Below are 7,393 nucleotides of genomic sequence, written 5' to 3'. Positions count from 1 at the left end.
TTACTTAGTGCTTACTAACTTATAAAGTGTTCTATCTTAGTTCAGTGTCGACTATGTGGGGCCACTAGGCAATCTGCCCACTTTGCACCAGCCTAGATTTATTTAAATGCCTAGGGAGGGAATCGAACCCTCGTACATAGTCGAACCACAAGAGATAAGTTTACCACTTAAAAGAGTTTAGATTGACAATACCATGCAGGAAATATGTTATGGGTCTTTAACATCTCAATTCTTACATTTGTTTAAATGTGACAACACGCACTTCTATTTTATAGTATAAACACACCTGGGTAATTTCATTTAGACTTGGGAAGTGTGTGTTGTTAATAATTGATTTTTTTTTTTTTTTTTTTTTTTCCAAGGCCAGACATTTAAACCACATGTTGTATTAATTAGCGGACGATGCATCAATACACACCACCCTGGCTTACACCTTGGTAAGATTGCTCTGCAAGTCGTCAAGTGATGGTGCTCCTTGTTATCAGCCGTTCTCAGTGGGGATCCTAACATATCCCCACTAACAACTGTCTGAAACAACACGCACTTCTATTATAGTATCGGGTAATTTCATTTAGACTGATATATGGGTGTGTTCTTGACTAAATTATAAAAATAAAGGGTACATCCAGGTAAATGTCTCTACCCAATACTCACTCAAAGTAAATAACAAAACATTTTTTTTTCCCCATATAATTATATATGTCAAGACATGAAATTGAAATACAAAGGGTGTATTTAACAACATTAATTGATTATATAAAATATGATTGAGTGATCAGGTGATCTTTTTGAACAACTAGTATGTATTAAACATAAGCGTGTGAGGTTGACCACATCATATTCTTTAATTTGTCGGCTTAAAGGCTGGACTAAGTGAGGAAAAATCTCCATGTGTTTTGTAAAATCCTTCAATTTCGTCTGTGTCTGTTGATAGGTTGGCAATATTGCTTGCTAATGTGCTAGCATCTGTCAAGGTTTTCGTCCTGCTGTAATAATAAGCTGACCGTTCACTCGACCATCCGACAAGCTTCATGAGTTCCTGGGGAGATGTCGCAGTGCCTGAGATCGCCATGGTTACAGCAAAACCTCCTCGTAGACTGTGTGGGGTTTCTCCTTCATAGATACCTAAAGATACCAGGTAAAACCGAAGCCGTTCATAAACTGCCGAGTAACCCAGCTGTTGATCCAGTACTCTCCCTGATTCTGATACGGGCCTAAAGAGATATCCTAGACTCAGATCCACTTATTTTGTTTGGACCAGGCATACTAGTTCTCAAGACCTAAGACAGGACAGATTGACTTATCTTAGGACCTTTTTATGACAAAGGTGTTTGACTTTCCATCTCCACGTAATGTCTTCCCGTAGGTGTGATCGAAAACAAATCCGGAGTTATCCTGCAATTTTTTAACTTCCTGCGATAAAATATTGCAAACATCGCTGATTCTATCCCCGGCAAAGAACTGAATTTTGAATATCGCTTGATCTCTCATCAAGACAAACTTTTCCCTTAAAGAAAGGTCAGGGCGAGCAAATTCTCTATCAATAAACAGGGTCATTTTCTTTATCTTTCCTAAAAATATCGGTCTGGCTTGTTTAGGCAACACGTGGGACTTAGACTGTTCTTCTTTACAGAATTTTACATAGTTTTTTACTTCCGGGGACAAGCAGGGATTCCCTGACTTAGTATGAACATCCCATGATCGAGTTCTTCCATGTACATACAATATCTCAGATATCTGTTGAACCATATTATGAATAGTTCCTGCTGCGAGCCTAGTAGGACATGTGCATTCAAATAAACCAAATTTACCCAAGTGTGGACACGAAATCCTGTGTATCTTTGTCTTCCCGAATCTATCACTCCATACCATAAATCGGCACACGTCTTGTGGCGTCATACTTGTTAAGTCCGGAGAGGTTGGTAACTGCGATAAGAAAAGTCGTACCCTTTTTTCCAAGTTTTTCATCTTCTTTGTGGCCTTTTTATTGTCCTCGTTCTTTTCAAGCTGGCTTAATCTCTTGTCAATAGCAGGAAGGTCAACTTCATTATCTTCCATCTACAAAATAAGAGTCCGTAATTTTATTATAATTTCAGCTAAAATCCACTCTACATGCTTTAAGTTCCCATTTTAGTCCCAGTTTATCGGAAGTAAAGCCTTTTTTGGATGGAATAAGCAATACAGTTTTATCGCCTTGTTCACCTATAGTGAAAAGATTTACACAATGAGCACTCAAAAGTGGCCACCAAATTGGTCGGGGGTACATTATTGGCACAATAATTGTGCACTCTTTTACTTTTTGTTCTTTAAGGAGACACAGTACGGGGAATATGAGGTGAAATGGAGGAAACACGTAGGGGCGTTTCTCACTTGACAGATCTTGTGCAAATACATTAACACCCGCTGATTGTGGAGTAGGGTTTTGAGTGAAATGTCTCAGTGGAACTCCAAAGTTGGATATCATTACATTCGTATCTGTCGCCATCAAATCTACTGTATGTGGTCCAAACATAGTCTCAACCCTCTGCCATGTTTGGGGATGTAGCATGCAATCTGTGTAAGAAATAGTTCTAGATGGAGCGTCTGCAGTATTTTCTGCTGATGGCACGTAGTGTAATCTCAAGTCAATATTCAATTTCCAAACTGTTTGGAAAATATTTTTCATTATATCAGCCAAATGCCGGTCCCGTGACCTTTGATTTTCCCAAGCATGCAAGACTGCGGTATTGTCAACATGGATGTCTAATCTGTGGTCTTTGATTTTCATCGCTAAGGACTTGAGGGCAATGTCGACAGCTGATGCTTCCTTAAGATGAATCGGTCTATCATCCTCGCTTGACCAATAGTCTCCAAAAGATAGACCCTTGTCTTGGCCTGACATAAGGGAGATTCCATAGCGGAAAGAGGATGCGTCCGTTGACAGTGACATGTGAAGATGTTTCTCTTGTCTCCAAGGCGCGAAGCCTTCCCAGTCGTCCAAAAACCTCCAGTGTTCGATCTCTTGTCGCAGCTCACGAGAAATGATTGTTTGTTTACTATTCTTCATACACAGTGATATCGCGAAATTCATTTCCCTTGTATATAATTTGGCACCTGGTATAACGATTGCCATTAGGCGCACTTGTTTCAGACAGCCGGGTGATGATTTTATACATATTGACCCGGTTAGTGTCGCTGAAACGAGTCTGTTGCTGTAAAAAAAAATTGAAGTGTTCAATGTACAATTTGTGAATTTGGAGCATATATGGGGTCAGCTTTAAAATTGAAAAGAAAAAATTGTCGTGCAAATGTAAACAAATATGTTGCAAAAGTCTCTTATTTGTAATGTCTGTTTATTGACAAGAATGTTTCACCATCAAGAACATTTCTACCTCTCCGCCATATTGCTTTTCATTTGCTCGAAATTTTTCGGGCGATCCGGGCTACTTTCTGACCGCCCGGCGGCTTAAATATATTTGAAACAAGTGACTTGCCCGGTTCCGGAATATTAACCGGCTTGACCCGGCTTATGAAACAAGTGCGCCTGATGATATACATTTCCCGGCGAATCGTTGAAGTGTTTTAACATCAACTTCATTTGTTTGCAAGATACTCTCTCGTATTCTGATGAATGCTTCCTTTTTATCCAATGGAAGTAAGTAGGCCTGTTTAATAGAGTCAACTAGAAAACCTAAGTATCGGACTACTGTCGTTGGGATAAGCTGGCACTTTTTGATAGCTAGTGTATATCCTAAGGCTGTTAATTCGGTCACAATAAGTTTCACCATTTGTAACGGACAAGCTTGTTCTTGAGTTTCTGATTGAACATATTGCTGACACACTGCAAGCCTGTCATCAATGTACTGAACCATATGAATACCTTTCTCTCGAAGATATTATGTGATTTGCATCCCAATCATTTGATATATGTAGGGAGAGGCTTTCCAACCAAATGGCAGAGTTGTGTATGTGAAGACCCATCCCCCAAACTGAATTCCAAAGTACGTTTCTGATTCTCTGGTGAGTTTAATATGATCGTATCCGGATTTTTCATCGCAACACATCATGTACGCATGTTCCCCAACAAGTCTATGAACGTCTTTAAGTGTATCTAATGTGAAGGGTAAATCCTTAGTCCACAAGTTCAAAAAGCGCTCGTCATGACAGAGTCGTGGCTTATTTGGCTCCACTGTCAAAGGCATGATAATCTGAGGGAGACAGCTTGTTCCCACCCTTCCCCATAATCTCAATGAACCATTCACTAGTCTCTCACTTATTTCTTCTCTAATAAAATGAACAAAGTTTCTGCAAGTTTTAGAATTTTGAAAATACTGTTTTGGTGGGAGTCTATTATCATATGATTGCCCCTTGAAGTTTCCCTTGAACGGACGCAGGAATGACCTAACATCAATGCCATTATTGACCCAATTTTGAATTGTAGTTGACATTTTGTCCGAGTTTCTTTGAGTTATACGCAACCATTCATCTTTGTGTTTGTGAATTTCACCCGAAATGAATCGATCAGGATTTCTTACAGACAAATGCAGTAAATCGCTGTAAGAATCCGTAAATACTTGTCCATCTGCATGGATTGTTGGCTTGGAACCGTATTCTCCCAATGTCGTCCAAGTAGGATGCTCTCTCTTACGTAAAATAATTTCCTCTGGGTTAAATTCGTCACTTTTCTCCCAGTCAGGAACGTAAATGTTAAATTCCTGCAAACATGAGATATTTATCATTACTAATAATTATACCTCGGATTGAGCATCACCTACTAGGATAACATGGGAAAACATGATCCCAAACCATCAATCCACGTGAGAGTACTCACTAGGGCTTCAGTGTCCCCGGATATCAGGTATTGGGATAACAAATACCAATAACACTCATTTCATTTGATATTTAATAAATTCTACTTTCAGACTGAAAAACACACTACATGTACATGTATTCAAATCATTGACAAGTGATAATTAATATCATATTTTACTTAAAGAAATTATCAATAAATGTACATTTCAAGTCTGAGAATTTAATTAAAATTGACTAAATCAGATCTTTAAAATTTTCAGATGTCATTGAGAATTCATTTTTCCTCTCGCAGCCTTCATTTTCGCACAGTCTCGGACATAGTGGTCATTTGCCCCGCAGAATAGACAGCCGGTCCTCGGCTGCCGATATGGAGCGCGCTGATATCGGCGGTACCCAAACTGAGAACCCACTCCGTGCGTGCCAGGTACAAAATTGTAGTGTGGTGGAATATATCCCATGTAGTTTGGTTGACCATATAGATTCAATAGTGGAGATTGAGTTTGAGTTGGAGTCTTCTCCGTTTCTGAAGGTTTCGTTTCGGGTTTTGATTTGATAGCTTTTTAGACAGCGCTTTACCTACTATATCAGACGCTTTGCCTCCAAGGACACTCAGACAAAAGTTTGGGACATCAATTTTGTCTTGATTTAAATTAGCCTGTCGGGAAAGCTCATCAAACACGGAGGCCTCATCATGGCCCTTCCGCCTAGTTATTCTGGCGAGCTCATCCAAAGTAACAAGGAGAAGAGGGATACTAGGACTGCTTTGAAGTGCCAAACTCCTCACCTTTTCTTTCACATTCTCTATTTCTTTGTCCTCTTCATTTTTCTGACTTTTCTCAAGTTCCTGTAGTCTCTTCTCAACGCTCGGTGCCGACTTTCCTTTCTTGGCAGGTGGCTCTTCCGGCTCAATCTCCTGTACACAAATAATTGTGAAAATCAATCATAATGAAAATCGTAATTTTTTTTTTTTTTTTTTTTTTTTAATTTATCTACGCAAGTATAATTCATGGAAATAAGGAATATTAATTAGGACATCCCGTAGTTATGATGCTAGTAATAATTACATTTATTATCATTACAGTCTAACTGTATACCTTGTTCTCGGCGGCTAATTCTTGGCCAGCTGGTTGGCCGAACTCATTCGCCCTTAAGATAACTAGATGAAGAAGCGTCCTTAAATTCTCGTCTGACATCTCTCTACCAGCCATCTGCAGGCAGTCTTTTTCAGACTCTCCAGTCAACTCCCTGAAGGCGTTAATCGCTTCCTCTTTGTCCATGTCTTCAAGCGGCGTGTTAATTTTGTACCGCGCGAACTGCTTCACCGGCTGTTCTAGCCCTCTGAGCTCTTTGATGACGGGGAACAAGTCTTTCCCCCGCAGAGAGTGTCTCCGCTTTAAGACAGTCGGAGGAGGCATCTATAGTAATGAGAAAATACATGAAATTGATCACCACATTTAACTTAAATTAATATGCTAGACGTTCATCTTAATATCATATCTGATCATGTTATATCTATAAATCTTTATATCATGATTCGGCCTCTCTCATCATTACTTAAATAGCCATACTTCATATAAACAATACACTGTATATTTATATCTATTCTTAACAACTTTCGTATATTAAAGATTTTATTCGAAAGTCGTGGACAGCCCGGGCCCTTCACTGGCATTGAATTTTCAAGCAGCTTAACTTCATAAACTAGTACCTCCTGATATATCATTAATTAGCATAAAGAAACTCTATATTTTGATTAACATCATCATTTAGCGGCTTTCAAACTTTCATGTGTTTTACACGCCCAAGTGGCTTTTAACTTTCTACGTTTCATTCAACAATATGTTTTAAGCAGCAGGAAAAAAATTGTAAAGCCCTCAGCGGCTTGAAATTTAATGCATTTGATATCAAATAAATCTACCCTCAGTGGCAGTAAAATAACAGCGACAGGAAATGTTCAATAGCCCTCAGCGGCTTAAAATTCCATGCATTAAACTTTTGCCCTCAGCGGCAGTAAAATGTTTAGCCCTCAGCGGCTTAAAATTCCATGCATTAAACTTCTGCCCTCAGCGGCAGTAAAATGTTTAGCCCTCAGCGGCTTAAAATTTCATGCATTAACTTCTGTCCTCAGCGACAGAAAATGTTTAACAGCCCTCAACGGCTTAAACTTTTGCCCTCAGCGGCAGTAAATTTATCTATTAGCCCTCAGCGGCTTAAAATTTTATGCATTAACCTCTGCCCTCAGCGGCAGGAAATTTTCAATAGCCCTCAGCGGCTTTTGTAAATTTAAAAATAATATATTACCTATCCTTGTTTGTCTTTTCTTCTTAACACTGGCTATACACGTCTTATCTGTTGCTCTGCAAGTCGTCAAGTGATGGTGCTCCTTGTTATCAGCCGTTCTCAGTGGGGATCTACAACAATCACGGTCATTGGTTTGTCTTTCTGATGCATGCACTGGGCAAACCACGGTAAAATCTGAAAAATTACACTCTTTCCGTAACCTGTTGGCAGAACGGATATGCAGTCTTTTACTTCATACAAAGCTTTCAGCGTCTGCAGTTGTTTATCCTTCAATTAGATTTTCTTCTCGTGTAATATGGGG

At 39.3% G+C, this 7,393-nt stretch overlaps 1 pseudogene; it reads right to left on the bottom strand.

Moving 5' to 3' along the window:
* Positions 1 to 734: 734 nt before the first annotated feature.
* LOC134248458 (uncharacterized) lies at positions 735 to 7,203 on the bottom strand (annotated as a pseudogene).
* Between the last annotated feature and the right edge of the window lie 190 nt (positions 7,204 to 7,393).

This window comes from Saccostrea cucullata, unplaced genomic scaffold, assembly GCF_032062105.1.
Source record: "Saccostrea cucullata isolate Sc308-1 unplaced genomic scaffold, CSIRO_AGI_Scuc_v1 ctg19652, whole genome shotgun sequence".
Classification (NCBI taxonomy): Eukaryota; Metazoa; Mollusca; class Bivalvia; order Ostreida; family Ostreidae; genus Saccostrea; species Saccostrea cuccullata.
Note: the sequence above shows the minus strand (reverse complement) of the source record. Positions and strands in the feature narration are given on the sequence as shown.